The sequence below is a fragment of the Zalophus californianus genome, chromosome X (assembly GCF_009762305.2).
Source record: "Zalophus californianus isolate mZalCal1 chromosome X, mZalCal1.pri.v2, whole genome shotgun sequence".
Taxonomy (NCBI): domain Eukaryota; kingdom Metazoa; phylum Chordata; class Mammalia; order Carnivora; family Otariidae; genus Zalophus; species Zalophus californianus.
In genome coordinates, this window is record NC_045612.1 from 34197262 (window position 1) to 34214489 (window position 17228).

A 17228-nucleotide genomic window follows, 5' to 3' on the forward strand; every position below is an offset into this window, starting at 1 on the left:
ATATTTAGAATAGGCACTTCTTACCATCATTGCATATGCCGCCATCATCTCTTGGCTAGACAATTACAAGAGCTTCCAAGTCATCTCCTTGTTATCATTTTGTGCCCATGTATTTGATTATTTACTCAGCAGCCAGAGTTATCTTTATTTTTTAAAAGATTTATTTATTTGAGAGTGAGAGAGAGAAAGAGAGAGAGAGCACGCATGCACGAGTGGGGGAGGGGCAGAGGGAGAAGCAGATTCCCCCTGAGGAGGGAGCCTGACTCGGGGCTTGATCCCAGGACCCTGGCATCATGACCCGAGCCAAAGGCAGATGCTTAACTGAGCCACCCAGGCGCCCCCAGAGTTACCTTTAAAACAGAACTAATTGTATATACTTCCCTGATCAAAACCTACCAGTGGCTTCCTATCTCACTCAGAACAAAAGTCAAAGTAAACTAGCCTAGGAGGCACCACACAAACTCTCCCCTCCACCAGTCTGACTTTTCTTCCTCATTTCTTCCTTGCTTACTCTGCTCCAGCAACACAGGCCTCCTAGCAGCCACCCACCAGACACAGTCCCTCTTCAGAGCCATTGCACTTGCTAGTCCATCTGCTGGAAACATTCTTTACTCAGTCGTCTTTATGACTCCCTCCATCCTTTATTCAGGTTCTTCCTATAGAGGCCTTCCTCATCTTCTTTCTAAAATCTCCTCTTTCCCTCACTTTACCCATCAGTATCTAACATCTTATCCTGCGCTTTTTTAATGGCATTTATCATTACCTAATGTATTTTTGATTGTTTATTTGTCTATGATCTATCTCCATTACTGGAAGATCAATTCAATAAGAGCAGGAATTTGTTCACTCATTGCTATATCCCAATTACCTAGCACAACCTCAGTAACTATTTGTTGAATAAATAACCAACAGACTGAATCAATGAATCACTGAATTGCAGTAACCTAGGGAGAAAGTAGGTCGTGGTCTGAGGAAAGAAAGAAAACATTTCTTCAAAGATGTGCTGCCAATCTGAAATACCACTCGCAGGATCATCTCAATATTAGTGTAAAAGATCTAGCTGTTCTCTTTTCAGGAAACATAGCCACTTTATTTTTTATTTATTTGCTTTTTAAAGATTATTTATTTATTTTTGAGAGCGAGAGAATGAGAGAGAGAGAAAGCACATGAGCGGGGGAAGGGTCAGAGGGAGAAGCAGACTCCCTGCCGAGCAGGGAGCCCGATGCGGGACTCGATCCAGGGACTCCAGGATCATGACCTGAGCCGAAGGCAGTCGCCCAACCAACTGAGCCACCCAGGCGCCCGAACATAGCCACTTTAAAGTCCCATGTTAATATGCAGTGAATATGACCCACAAAATCTGTGGTTTTCTTCTAAATTAAATGTAAAAAATAATAGATGAGATGGTTTTGAAACCCTGTTTAGTAGCCTGCTTAAGCATTTGAAAACCCATATGCCTGCCACTAATAGAGTGACAACTTGAGAAAATTAATATGTGTTGTTGATCTTTATTTTTCCTGAAAGTATGATGTGCCCTGGCTGTTAGGAATTTTCTGCTGGTTGTCTGGTCTCCAGCTGGAACTTAACTTTTCCTAATTTTATTAAGCTTCAATCTAAGGACACACATGTGTACACTCTGGTTTCCTGTTAATAGTTCATTAACAAGTTCATTATGTGGTTGTTCATGTCTCAGCATTATCAAGAGACAAATCGGGAAAGATCATGATGTTATGGTAAAATTCTATGATTGTTTCTCTGAATTCTTTTGATTGAAGAACTGTTTATTTTATAATTCATTTATATATGAAAGGGGACAAATGGGAGAGTTGTTTTGTAACTTGTATTCTTGGAAAAAATTTAGGTAGAAAAGACATATTTGGAGAATAGCCTAGTCTGTTTTAACGGATTTATAGAGAAAATGCTTTTATTGTGTTTCACTGTTTTCAAAGGATTCAAGTAAATTAGAGTGTTTAACACCAAATAGCAATATGAATCAGAAAACTGATTCTTTTTTTAAAAAAATATTTTATTTATTTATTTGTCAGAGAGAGAGAGAACACAAACAGGGGGAGTGGCAGGCAGAGGGAGAAGCAGGCTCCCCGCTGAGCAAGGAGCCCTATGTGGGACTTGATCCCAGGACCCTGGGATCATGACCTGAACTGAAGCAGATGCTTAACCATTTGAGCCCCCCAGGCGTCCCAGAAAACTGATTGTTATATAGGCTTATAAATGACCTTGATTAGATCATCTCTTCATTCAGGTCCTTGATTTTCTTGGCTATAAAAAGAGGGTGTTAGACTAAAGTTTTTTTTTTTTTTAAGATTATTTATTTATTTATTCATGAGAGAGAGAGAGAAAGAGGCAGAGGGAGAAGCAGGCTCCCAAGGAGCAGGGAGCCCGATGCGGGACTCGATCCCAGGACCCTGGGATCATGACCTGAGCTGAAGGCAGACGCTTAACCATCCGAGCCACCCAGGCGCCCTAGACTAAAGTTTTTAGATTTGTTTCAGCATTACCAGTTTCAGTTCCTGTGAACATACTTACTGATGTCTGAGAATAGGAATATCAGTTCTAATGATATGATTAATAAATATGTTATCTTGATAGTTGTTGAATCTGAATAATGGATACATTTGATTTCATTTAGCTATTTCTACTTTTATGTAGGTTTGAATATTTTTATAAAATAGCAAATTTAGGGGGCGCCTGGGTGGCTTAGTCGGTTAAGCGTCTGCCTTCAGCTCAGGTCATGATCCCAGGATCCTGGGATCGAGCCCCGCATCGGGCTCCCTGCTCGGCGGGAAGCCTGCTTCTCCCTCTCCCACTCCTCCTGCTTGTGTTCCCTCTCTCCCTGTGTCTCTGTCTGTCAAATAAATAAATAAAATCTTAAAAAAAATAAAAAAATAGCAAATTTAGAAATATAATTGATTAACAAAATACTTGATAGCAGATACTACATTTAAATTGGTCTTGTGAAGTCTATTTTCTGTCTATGCTGTTTTCTTCCATTGTTCTCTGAAATATTTATACAAAATAGCAGTCCTTATGAACATTCCAGGGCAGTTTTCTTCAGCTTTTAGATAACTGTGCTAAGGGTTAGACCAGATTAAAAAAAATTCCCCATCAGATTTTCAAGGTAAAGATATTCATTGATCAGGAACCTAGCAAAAGTTTTTTACAAGTATGATATAATTTATATTGATTTGGCTCTCTCATAACATGTAATTTAGATCAGCTTAATTATCTGTAACTCATTCTTAAACCAGGCTGATTTTTTTCCCTTGCCACTCTACACATTACCATGCCATTTCTAGAGGTTAATATGGTAGACTGCACTGTAGCTAAGAAAGTGTCTTTTAATGTTAAACAATCCTGGGTTCGAATCCCTATTTCAGGGGCACCTGAGTGGCTCAGTCGGTTAAGTGTCTGCCTTCAGCTCAGGTCATGATCTCCAGGTCCTGGGATCGAGCCCCTAGTTGGGCTTCCTGCTCAGTGGGGAGTCTGCTTCTCTCTCTCTCTCTCTCCCCCTCTGCCCCTCCGCACTGCTCGTTCTCTCTTTCTCTCTCAAATAAGTAAAAAACCTTTAAAAAAAAAAATCCCTATTTCAGCTGTTTCCTCAAATGTGAGATCTTGAGAGAGGTAAAAGAATAAAACATTAAGTAATATCACTTGCACTTTAATGAAAGTTTATTTCTTTTTTTTTTTTTTAAAGATTTTACTTATTTATTTGAGAGAGAGAATGAGAGAGAGAGAGAGCACGTGAGAGGGGGAGGGTCAGAGGGAGAAGCAGACTCCCTGCTGAGCAGGGAGCCCGATGTGGGACTCGATCCCGGGACTCCAGGATCATGACCTGAGCCGAAGGCAGTCGCTTAACCAACTGAGCCACCCAGGCGCCCCAATGAAAGTTTATTTCTATATTATTTAGGGTACAAGGTAAGTTGCTGTAATCAAGAGACATCAAAATATTATGGCTAAGGTGGGCAGGCAACACTGCTGCAGGTCATCCACGGCCCAGAATCCTTCTACCTTGTTGCTCTGCCATCTCTTACTATGTTGACTTTGTCTTTGTGGTCAGATATCGTCCCTACTGCCATGTCCGTGGGATAGCCTGCTGGTTGGGTGAGGGGAGAGAAGGAAGAAGACAGGAGATTTTGTCAAAACGTGATCCAAAGGTTGCACATATCACTGTGCCTGCATATCATCCTCTAAATTTCTGTCATATCTTCATATCAAACTGCAAAGGAGTCGGGAAAATACAGTCTTTGATTGGGAGGCTGTGTACACAGCTAAATTACATGAGTTTCAGTTACTAAAAGGAAGAATAGGAGAATGGATCCTGAGGAAAAATTAGCAATCTCTGCCACAGTGTATCAGACAACTTTATCTTGATAAGCTTCCTGAAAGACCTAGGCCTTTCCAAATAGGTGGGCTAGTTAATGCATAAAGAAACAGTTATAAAGAAGGTTGACTTGTCAGGGGTGTTTTCTGACATCAAGCAATTATCCAGTCTCAGATTCTGTGACACCAACTGGGTATCCTACCATTCAATTCAATTCTGACATTATACATGTAGTTATATTACACGTGCTATACTACATTATACATGTAATTAACAAATACCCCACAGGATAAGGGCCCAGTCCCACAAGACTATCCCTACTTCAGATGCCAACTAAAAGTCCTGGTACTTCTGACTAACCAGTGATAAATTCAGTAGTTCCCATGACCCCTCTCAAGTTTGATAATTCACTAGAACAACTCAGGAAAATACTTTACTTACTGTTACATGTTTATTATAAAGGATACAACTCAGGCATAGCCAAATGGAAAAGATGCTTAGGGCAAGGTGTGTGTGTGTCTGTGTGTGTGTGTGTGTAGGAATGATGCATCTTGAGGAGCTTCCATGCTTCCATTCTCTCTCCAGTCATGTCACCTTCCTAGTACGTCCATGTGTTCACCAATGTGAAAGCTCTGTGCACCTGGCTGTTTAGGCATTTTTATGGAAGCTTTATTACTAAGGCATGGACCTGATCCACCTAGCTTTTATTTCTCTTGAATTTTTGACTTCTGAAAGGGGCTCATTTTGAATAACAAAAAATACTTCTGTCACTCAGGAATTTCTAAGGGTTTTAGGAGCTCTGTGCCAGAAACTGGAGACAAGGACCAAATATATTTTTTTATTATACCACAATTTGCCATCAGGAGCAAGAGTGACCCCCAAAACCATTTCTGCCTGAAGATACCCTTCTCATCCCAAAGCAGATAGAATGAGTGTTCTCTTATCTGAGCTCCTTAGCTGCCAATGATTCTGTAGATTCTGTCATAGTATGCTGTTCTTGTCACACTGTACTATAATTATTCAGTAGCTTCTAGTTTCTATAGCTCTAACTAGAATTGAGCTACATGAGATAGTATTAAACTCACCTTTGTACCCCCAGCATCTAGCACAGTGCTTGGCACATCATTGCTCTGTAAACGGTTGAATGAATGTGAGTGAATAGAAAACAGGGTCTAGCACTGCTAACCCCTGTGGTCTGTCCGTCTGTGTTTAAGCCTCTTTGGTGTTAATCTGGGGACTGGATCATGATGTTGCTAATTGCATTTTTCAGCTCATGTGGGTTTCCTGAGAATCTCAGCTCTGGTATTCTACTGTTGAATCCATGGTAGTCTGGAGGGGAATTCAGGATTCATAAATTACTTGGTTTCAGAATAAAAAGACTGGAATTCAGGGAAAGCAAGCAGTCAAGATGCCTTTTGTCTCACAGAGTGTGTTCTTTATAAGACACTGCTTTTCTGTACAATATGCCAAGCCTACCAAATTTTTAGGCCAGTTTTCCAGGGGTATCATGCGAAAAGAAAAGCTCTCAGGACATTATAAGTTTGACATTTGCCTGAATGCTTAAAAACTGTTCTCAAATCCAATAATTTTGTTAAGAGCCGTGTGTGTGTGTGTGTGTGTGTGTGTGTGTGTGTTTGTGCATATAAACTAAATAGTCAGCGGTTATTTTATTTTTATTTTTTTAATATTTACTTTTCTTGTTTTTGCTTATTTAGTGTCCTTTAAACTTACAAAGGAAATAACACTTTGGGGCACTAAATACTGACTTTGCTGATTGCTTCATTTGCGCAGCAGTTTAGGAATACCCATTTCCTGTTTTGATGGCCTACAAAATAGGAGTTAATATAGCTTTACACAGAGATATCATGATCCCTGCTTGTCAACTGGTTCAGCTACTGAGGTATCCGAGAGAATTCTAGCAGTAGTGTGACTCTGCAGGAAAAGCACTGGGCTAGGTGTCAGGCCCACCTAGATTTTATTTCTCTTGAATTTTTGACTTCTGAAAGTAACAACCTATTGAAACTGAGGGATATCCATTTGTAAAACTAAATTGTATCTACTTAGCAATCTCAGGGGGATAATGGATAAAATACAGTACTGTTCCTGCTGGAAAAGCCAGGGATAGTACTTGTGTACTTGGGGTCTGTCCTAGTTTCACTTCATGGTGTCAGGCTAGGAAGTCTCAGTTCTTACACAACTGTACCCCAGTGAGACCCATTCTCTTTTAGCAGGTAGAAGTCTGGAAATAGCCTAGTGTGTGCTATGCCTCTGGAATTGATTTGGGCCCCTGGGAAACTTTGTAACCATCAGGTTTTAGCCTTTGTTTCTTACCGCACCATCTGCTGTTGGCTGTTTAATTGGACTTTGGCTCCCATATGGAAGCTCAATTCTCTGAATCTCTGTTGAAATTAGGGCCCAGGCATAAATCTTTTTGCCTAGTTTCTGCTCGCCCCCTTCCAGAACTGAGTGTTGATTGCTTGCAGAATTGTTTGTATTATCTTGCCCAGTTCTCCCATAAGAGTGACTTGATCCCCACTATCCTGAAGAACTTCCCCACCCTGAGGCTTTGATGTAACTCTTCATTTCATGCCCCCTGGGTGACACTGACCCTGGCCTGCATCAAATGTTGGTTTATATTGTCTTGATTTTGGACTTCCAGCTAGTGAGGGACTGATCCAATTAGTCTTATCTAGCCTCCTTTCTCTCCACCAATCAGGTTTACTCCAAAATTCTCTTGATTAGGAGTTGCAACATGCCTTGTATCTGGAACAGAGTAATGGATGCTAAGGTACAAGTACACAATTATCATTGGCAACTTCTATTGATATCAGTAGAAAGCCATCAAATAGGACTTTTAGTATATTAAAATAAATTTTTTTAAAAAAATTATTTGAGAGAGAGAGAATATGGCAAGCAGGGGGAGGGGCAGAGGGGGAGGGAGAGGGACAAGTAGATTCCTCACTGAGTGCAGAGCCTAACTCCGGGCTCAATCTCATGACCCTGAAATTATGACCTGAACTGACACCAAGAGTCAGACACTTAACCATCTGAGCCACCCAGGTGCCCCGGGTTGTCTTTTTAATGTCTTTATCTTCACACCATGAAACAAAGCTTAGCCTATGTTTTCACTGATTAAGCTATAAAATCAGGGTAGAAGTTCATATTTAATGAAATTTAACATCTGAGATATGGTGCATTATTGCTTCCAACTGTATTTTATTTTATTTAAAAAAATTTTTCCCAAATGTATTTTATTAACAATATTTAGCTTATAGTTTGCAAGCCATGAATAAATGGACTGTATCATTCCAAAATATGATTACACTTGTATTTCTTTGAATTGTACCTCTCCATTAAAACTATATAATGTAATGAAATGTTTGCAAGGGCCAGGAGATTTCGGGAAAAGAGGAAGCTTGAAGAAAACTTGATGGAGAGTTTTTTTAATGGAAGAAGATAAATAAGTTGAAATTGCAATCACAGGAAAAGGAAAGAAGATTTTGAATCTTGGTCTTTTTCTTACCATCATGTCAGCAAATTCTGATTATGATATTCCTCATGTAGGTCTGATAAATGCTTTTTGAAAAAATGATTGTGAAATAGACAAACTAGCTGACATCTGAAAAACAGATACCAAACTCCCTAAACAATGCTTAATTTCTTCCCACCTTCCAATTTCAATTTAGGGTGAGGCATCAACTATGCAGTGAATAAAAAAGAAAAAAATGTCTTAGAGTAGAAGATAAAGTTAGTAATGGAGAGAAGGCTATATCCACAGTCTTCTCTTCATTCAGACTCCTTGCCTCTTATTTGTTTGTTCACATATTTATTGTAAAATGTATCTTTGGTATCTGAGAGAATTTATCAAGTCTGAACCTGTGTTCCAAACCAAGGAAGACACTTTTTAACCAGTGGACTATTAGGTGATATATGGACTGGATTCAATCTCAATTAACTTGTATTTTGGAATAAGTACCTGACATCATGTCATATACTTTAGAAAAGCATCCAAAGTGTCCCAGCTTCTTTTTTTTTTTTTTTAAGATTTTATTTATTTATTTCACAGAGAGAGAGACAGCGAGAACAGGAACACAAGCAGGGGGAGCAGGAGAGGGAGAAGCAGTCTTCCACTGAACAGGGAGCCCGATGTGGGACTCGATCCCAGGACCCCGGGATCATGACCTGAGCCGAAGGCAGACGCTTAACGACTGAGCCACCCAGGTGCCCCAAAGTGTCCCAGCTTCTTGTGGCTTTGCATGGTTCTTGGACCTGGAGATTACTCTGTGAAGACTTGAAGGTTGAGGGGCAATTTGGTGGCAATCTAAGTTTCTTTACTTACTTTTACCTGGGCTGAAATAAAATCTTGTTTGGTTATATAAAGATATATTTGATAAACTTTCAATGGGAAAAAATATGACAATGACTGAATTTTAGTTACAGCACCAAGGATTTTAGAAATCAGCAACTTAAGACATCATTTAGTTCCAGCTGCTAATTTTACATACGAGAAACTGACCACCTCTTTGGTGAAATGCAGAGGCAATTTTTGCTTGGAATTGAAGGTTAAACTAGATGACTTCTGAGGTTCCATTTAATAAATTTTTTTGAAACTGAGCCCTAAAGAATTTAAGGAAATTGCCCAAGGTCACCTACACCTAGCTGAATGTGGGAGGGAGAGCCTAAAGCAGAACCTAGGTTACCGGATTCCTTGTCCATTTAAGACTCTTTTTCATACCTAAGGTATTTGAAACTCAAAACAGTGAAGTACTTTGGATAGTACACTCTGAGGAAACAGCATAGACCTGGCAATCACATAACTACATTCGGATTATCTTTTAATTCCCAATGTGGTGAGTCACATAGTAAAATAACATTGGCATACTGAAATGCCATATCAGGAACTAATTAAAAGGGAAAGAAAATCACTCAGATGAACTTTGTGATTTCCTTTGAATATTTTGACAAGTGTAACCTTGAATGATGACCTGCTTTGAATGCAAATTTTCTCATGACAATACATTCAGTGGATAAACCAGAGCTCCTCCTACATAAAGACTTCATTTCTTAGGTCATTTAAAATCCATTAAGCTAAGAAACTGTTCATTGAGACAGATTTCAGTGGTATTTCAGAAGAATTTGATTATAACTGGATACATTATTCACTCACAGTAAGTCTGAAACTGAACTTTGGGAGAGGGAGTGTGGGGATGAGAGGTAACTTATTTTAAAATTTAATTATTTCCTTTAAAAAGAAATTATTTAAAACAATTTAATAAAAATGGGCTCATAAATCTTTTAATGGCAAAAATTGTTTGCCTTGGTATATATTAATTTGAGGAAATACTGCATTTTTTTGCATGCAGCTAATTAATAGGTGTTGGATAATCAGTATGAATAACATTGCTTAATTTCTAGTTGTTTTCTTATTGGCCTTTATTTCCTATAAAAATCATACCTCTTATAAGCAAACCTGGTCCTTTGGAAATGGTAAGGATAATTGCATTTTAGAGTTAAGAAATTTTCTGAAATTATTTTCTGTGATTTTTTCCCCCCCTATAAATGAGAATTCTCTACTTTGCAGCAATTTTCTCTCTTAAGCTCAGAAATAACCATAGAGCTCCTCTAAAATGGATTACTTAATATATTTTATATGATGTTTTGATTTAATTTATGGAACATGCGTATCTTCTATATGTGATGATTTCATTTATTTGTGTAGTATGGTTAAACACATATATAGTAGAGTTATTAAAATAAAAATTCCAATTTTCACTGCTTTTGCTCTGAAATGGACTAGCATCTTATACATTTAATGCTTGTTTTCTTCTGAAAAAAATACATAGTTAACACTTAAATCTGACCATCACTTTTACACACTGCACTCACTTTGGATATTTCCAGATTCATTTTCTTTGTTTAATATGTAAGAGGATATATGAAACCACGACATGAATACAGGGGATTCACCGGCTGTTTTTGATACAAATTTTATTAAAGTATGAAACGTTTTAGAGAGTTTAAGACTTAAGTAAATTGCATAAAATTATTATTATTATTATTATTATTATTTGGAGCAGAGAATAATAAAGTAAGGACTAAGCAATCCTCACCTTAGTTTATCTGTAAAATGAGCCAAGTGTCCTGATGACGACTAATGTTGTGAAAGGCAATAGAAATGTTAAAAACAGGGGCACCTGGGTGGCTCAGTCAGTTAAGTGGCCGACTCTTGATTTCGGCTCAGGTTATGATCATGGGTCGTGAGATCGAGCCCAGCATAGGTCTCCGTGCTCAGCAGGGCATCTGCTTGAGCTTCTCTCTCCCTCTCCCTCTGCCCCTCCTCCTACTCACATGCTCTCTGTCTCTCAAATAAATAAATCTTTTTTTTAAAGAAATGTTAAAAACTATTATTTAAATGGTAGGATTAAACAAAAGGAGTGGGGGTGGAGTGGGTTGCTTGTTCATTTTGATGTATTTTTCTGGGTGTCTTTGAGGAATTGATAGGAGGTGACTCTTGGATGTGGAAGAAGTAGAAGGCAACTAATAGCAATTGAGTTATGCCCACTATGCTGCAGACACTTATATGCACTATATCTTTTTTTTTTTAAGATTTTATTTATTTATTTGACAGAGAGAGACACAGTGAGAGAGGGAACACAAGCAGGGGGAGTCGGAGAGGGAGAAGCAGTCTTCCACTGAACAGGGAGCCCGATGTGGGGCTCGATCCCAGGACCCTGGGATCATGACCAGAGCTGAAGGCAGATCCTTAACGACTGAGCCACCCAGGCACCCCTGCACTGTCTCATTTAATCATTTCCTAAACCCTATGGTGGCAAGTATTGTTGCCTTTGTTTTATAGATAAGAAAATTGAGGCATAGAGAGCTGAAGTGTCTTGGCCAGATCTGTGAAGCTGCAATATCCATGCTGTTTCCATCATTCCATGCTGCTTCTAGTCTGGGGTCACTGAGGCAATGCTGAGAAGATAAGCTCTTTGGAATTTATTTCTTCCATTCATCAAGACTTATGCTGAGGAGATGGATAATGTACAGGGTCATAGAGTATGACCAGTCATACTACAAGTGCCTACATGTTATGATTTAGGAGACTGCTGACAGGTGCCTACCCACAAATATTCTCTTCATTGACCTGTCTCAGTCACTTTGCCTAAGATTTTACCACTAAAGTCATTACTTTGGATGTGGAAGTGTTTTGTTTGTTTTTTCTTTGCCAGTGGGGATATTGGGAGGACCTTCAAATGCACATATCCCTAGAAAGGTTCATAGATTAAGTCTTTTATCACTTAATACCTTAGCAGTCAGCATGGAATAGAAGAAAGAACTCAGATTTTGGAGCCAGGAAGACTTGCAGTTGAATTCTGATTCCACCATATCCTAGCCGTTTAACTTGCATAAGATACTGCATCTTTTCAGAGCTTCATTTTCTTCTTGAGTAAAACAGAGATAGGGGCGCCTGGGTGGTGCAGTCTGTTAAGCGTCCAACTCTTAGTTGCAGCTCAGTTTGTGATTTCATGGGTTGTGAGACTGAGCCCTGTGTTGGGCTCCATGCTGGGCGTGGAGCCTACTTAAGACTCTCTCCCTCTCCCTCTGCTCCAACCCCACCACCTGCTATCTCTCTTACATCTTTAAAAAAAAAAAAAACAATAATGCATATGCATAGGCCCTTATTACCGTAATCAATATATTGAACATCTCGTATGGGTTGCTGTGGTAGAGTGGGAAGAGCACTGGAATGGAATTCAGGAGACTTTTGGTGTTTTGCCATATCTGTTTCATTTATTCAGGTAAGTATTTATTGAGTATCTACTATGTGTCTTGCACTGTGCTAGGCACTGAGGATACAACATAAACCATTTGAAGTCCCTGCTTCCTTATATCTTAAATTCTAATTTGTTGCTAAACTAACTATATCCATATTCTGGTCATGCAGAACAGTATTAATATTCTTCCCACTTTAGGGATGGGAAACTAAGGGTTAAATTGTGAGCAAATACATATAGTGGTGAGCAAAATGAATATGATCCCTGACCTCACTGAGTTTATAGTCTACTGGAGTAGAAATTAATTTGATAATCCCACAAATTAGTATAAGATTAAAACCATTACAAGTCTTTAAAGGAAATATAGTGCTCATAAAGCACGTAACAGGAGCTTCATTTCAACTTCTTTCAGCAAGTGACATCTGAGCTGAAATCTGAAGAATGAATAGGTACTAACCAGGTCATCCTTCTACATGTCTTTACTCAGAGTCTTTTGGATTTTCCTCCATTCTTTTACACCCTCTTTGGTGGGTATTGCAAACTTTCTCCTCTTTTTGAGCCCTCTACTCAGCTACTACATATTTTTTCTCAGGAGGTAGGCTTGTCTCCTATTTCACACAGCAAATAAATGCCATCAGGTGTGACTGAACCTCTTATCCACCAACCTCACTGTCTTTTATAAACACATCAATTTTTTGTCTTCATCCATGCTTTTGTCTTGTCTCAGAGCCCTCTGTCAGTCCAAATTCAATCTTTCCACTTTTGTTTTAGATTACATGCTGGCCTCTTGCTTTTTCAGGGATCTTTTTACATAATTATTCCCTTTCTCTTCTGTCTTTTAGTCTCTTCCTCTGTATGAGTTCTTTTCTCAGCAAAGAAAAAGATACCTTTTCTTAACCCTTCTCTGTACAACAAAGACCAGCACAACCCATACAACTAAACTTCAAAAAAAAAAAAAAAACTGGTCCATATATATAACTGCCTTTACCAAAGTCACTAATTACTTCTTATTTCCTTTTTTTCTTTTTAAAGATTTTATTCATTTATTTGAGAGAGAGCGAGAGAGAGAGCACAAGCAAGGAGGAGGGAGAGGGAGAAGCAGACTCCCTGCTGAGCAGGGAGCCTGATGTGGGGTTCCATCCCAGGATCCTAGTATTATGACCTGAGCTGAAGGCAGACGTGTAACCAAACAAGCCACCCAGCGCCCCTTACTTATTTCTAAATACAACAGACACATTGCAGTTCCTGCCTTTTTTTTTTTTTAAGATTTTGTTTATTTATTTGAGAGAGAGAGAGCACAAGAAGGGGGGAGGGTCAGAGGGAGAAGCAGACTCCCTGCTGAGCAGGGAGCCCGATGCGGGACTCGATCCCGGGATTCCAGGATCATGACTTGAGCCGAAGGCAGTCGCTTAACCAACTGAGCCACCCAGGCACCTTTTGCAGTTCTTGTCTTACTTTCCCCTATGCCATCCCCATTGGCATCTGAGGCACTTGGCTTTTTAATACCTTTTCCTTGAACTCTTCTACTTCAGTAGTTTCCCTTGATACCGTTTCCTCTCAATACCACTTATTACCATCAGTATTACGTCCAGAGTCTTTTAACATGGCTCAGAAAGCATGTCTGTGTACATCTTATACTGCAACCAAATCAAATCCCTTGTAGATGCCTGAATTCATTAAGCTTTCTCACTTCCCTGCTTTTGCCTAATCAATTTCCATTAAGGAGGAATCCTTCCCTCATCCCTTGCTCCTGCAAACACTTACTCCTTTTATATGAGATAGTTTAGGTACTACTTCCTCTAAGGACTCTTACTTGACCACTTTCATCTCTCCAGACCAGATTAGGTACCTGTCCTCTGTGTTTCTAAGTGCTTGCCTCTCTCTTAGAATTTACCACACCTTATTATAACCGAAGTTAGTATGAAGTTAGTCTGCAACTTTGGTATCCAAGAAATTTCACATTTTATCCTTTTCTTTTTTTAAGGTTTTATTTATTAATTTGACAGAGACACAGTGATAGAGGGAACACAAGCAGGGGGAGTGGCAGAGGGAGAAGCAGGCTCCCTGCCGAGCCGGGAGCCCGATGTGGGCCTCGATCCCAGGACCCTGGGATCATGACCTGAGCCGAAGGCAGACGCTTAACGACTGAGCCACCAGGTGCCCCGAAATTTCATATTTTAATATGTTCTTTAATCTACCCTGTATTCAGCATTCTGCCAGGAAAGTAAGATATGCAATTTCATTTAATACTTGAGCCTCCTGCCAGGTTATGCAAATATTCTGAGGCCTTAGGCAACACCAAAATACCAGAGAGGCCCTTTTGGTCACTGATCTTTACTTTTCTGTCATCTCTCTGATATAGTCTTTGAGATACCATTTTGTCTCAATCAGGGATGGCCCTTTCAGGTTTGCCCCTTCCTAGGCTGCTACCATCAAATGTTGAGCTGTTCTCCCTGCTACCTCTAACCCCTGCCAGACCCCTGACTTCCTTTTGTCTAAAGTATTTATTCCTTTCCCTCCTGAATACCCTAAAAGGAATTTCATCTGGCATTGGCACTCCTAAGCATAATCTCTCCTATGAGCTTGATTTTTGGCAATACAAAAGCTAGGAATGTAAGTCTGTATGCACAATTTCTGCTTTTAGTTTTGGCAACAGGGGAGGAGGAAACCCCTTGGGCAAGGTAAGGAAAATAAAAAAGCCTGGTTATCTTCTTGAAATGGGAGGGAGAAGAAAAAAAGCTTTGAGCAAAACACAAATAATTATCTCAAAATATGTTGCCCTATACTTGTCTGTTTATGAGTCTTTTCCCTTCATTAAATTGTGAGTGCCTCTTAATGTATTGTGGAATTTCATTTCCTAATATTTCAATAGAGAGTGGAGATATAACTCACAGTTTAGTCTGGGAGAAGGTGTACTCAGAAAGCATATAGAGGAAAGTGCTGCTACCTGAGCTAAATCTCAGTGACTAGGAGTAATCCATGACTAGGCTAGGTAAAAAATATTAGTATCAGGGGACCTGCATAGATAAAAGTTTAGAGATAAAACAAGACCCTACTTTTTAAGATCTACATGTAGAAAATGAGACTGAAAGTGTTGGTAAGGTCCAGATAATGAAAAGTATTGATTGCCATGCTAAAGAGTTTGTACTTTATTTTATGAGAGGCAATACAGCATAGAGATTAGGACACAAAATCTGGAATGACATTTGCCTGGCATTGAATCTGGCTCCATCACTTACCAGCTATGAGACCCTGTGATAATCATTTAGCTTTTCTGTGCCTCAGTTTCCTTACTGGTAAAATGGGGTGACATCAGTATCTATCTCATAATGCTGTGATGAGGATTAAGTGAATTAATACAGTAAAATGCTTTCAGAAGCACTGGCACACTATGAGCACATTGAATTATGAGCTATTATAAATTATTCTGTAGGGCAATGGGAAGTTAGTGAAAGAGTTTGAACGGATATATTTGTGTTTTGAAAAGGTCACACTGACTACAGCATGGAAAATGACAAGAATCTGTCTTGTTAGAAGATGGAAATGCATCAGGAGGTTATTGCTGTTATCAGTCAAGAGATGTTAAGGGCTAGGATTAGGGTCGTGGCAGTGAAGATGGAGTGATTATGGATGGACCCCTGAGGTATTTAGAGAATGGAATCTCTATGATATTGTGTGAATGAAATGGTGATTGAAGATAAATGAGAAAAAGGAATCTAGGATGACTCCTTTGTTTCTATCTTAGGACACTGCTTGAGAAGTCATGCTACCGTTTGGTACTGGAAATAGAGGAAAGGAAAGTGGTGATAAGTTACATGAATATTTTGAATATTCATAGTTCCCATGTGTATTCATGTTCTTTGAAACAGAGAAAACTATTTCAAAACTGTTACATTGTCTATCAGTGTTTTGAAATCATGTATGGAAGGATTATCTGGATATTTTAAGATCATCTGCATAAGTGGAATTTATCACCATTCTAGGGAAGATATCCTTCTTCTTCATGCTAGATTCTTTGACAAATACTGGTTTGTTATTTGCATAGCTCAAAAATATTATTGAGAAGAATCCTTTGGTGACGAATATTATAGAAGTATCAAGGTACCATGATAGAGCACTGGTAAATTTATTTTGGATCAGGAGTCTGTCAGCTTTCCAAAGTAAGAGGACTTTTGGAAATAACTAGTTTAAAGGCTTAAAACCATATCAGTTCAACCAAAAACTTATGGCCTACCGCGTAATAGGCATTATGCTAATGTAAAAGCAGAAGCAGTTCCTACTCTCATGGGCCTTACGATTAACCATAAGTGATAGAGAGAGAGAGATGAATATTTCAGGCAGATGAAGCAGCATGTGCACAAGCCCTGTGGTGAGAGCGCAGAGCACAAAATAGGAGAGTGTATAAAAATTGTCTATAGAAGTAGTCAGATGCCACAATATTTAGGACCTTGAGGACCAAATAAACAATTTTTATCTTTATCCCAAGATAAAGAGGAAGCCATGAAGAATTTATAGCAGGGCAGTTGTATAATCAGATTTGCACTTGGAAAACAGAAGAAAGGCACTCTGCCTGTAATGTAGAAATAGAGCAGGGCCAGTAAATTAAAGGAGATGTATTAAGAAACTATTGTAGGGGCCCCTGGCTGGCTTGGTCTGTACAGCATGTGACTCTTGATCTCGGGGTCATGAGTTTAAGCCCCACATTAGGCATAGAGATTACTTAAAAAAAATGATTGTTATTGCCCACTAGTGATGGTTAAAAGTCGAATACAGATTTTTTTTTTTTTTTTTAAAGAAGCTATTGTAATAGTCCAGGCAAATTATGATGGTGATTTTGTTTGGACTAGCATGGTAGGGGTATACATGGATATAAATAGTTTCAAGGGATGTTTGAAAACTGAATTGAATTTGATTATGCATTGGACATGGGAGATGTAATGTCAGGTGTCTAGGGTGCCAGGTTTCTGGCTTGTACTGTTGAATGGACACCACTGATAACTAGTAACTTGGAACTACTACACCTTGAAACTACATCTCTGACAAGAGGACCCATTTTCAGATGGAAGATCATGATTTTGGTGTTTGGCATTTTGCATTTGAGGTGTGTTTGAGAC

General features: G+C 39.1%; 1 protein-coding gene across 2 annotated transcripts in view; it reads left to right on the forward strand.

Annotated features, from left to right (window-relative positions):
• Nucleotides 1–9429: 9429 nt before the first annotated feature.
• The window catches only part of IL13RA2 (interleukin 13 receptor subunit alpha 2), a 47159-nt gene continuing 39360 nt past the window's right edge, over nt 9430–17228 (forward strand). Inside the window, exon 1 of one of the 2 annotated variants that reach the window (XM_027608538.2) lies at nt 9430–9507. The gene's annotated coding sequence lies outside the window, so the exon portion shown is untranslated. The remainder of the gene's footprint in view (nt 9508–17228) is intronic. The other variant, XM_027608542.1, reaches the window with a different exon arrangement.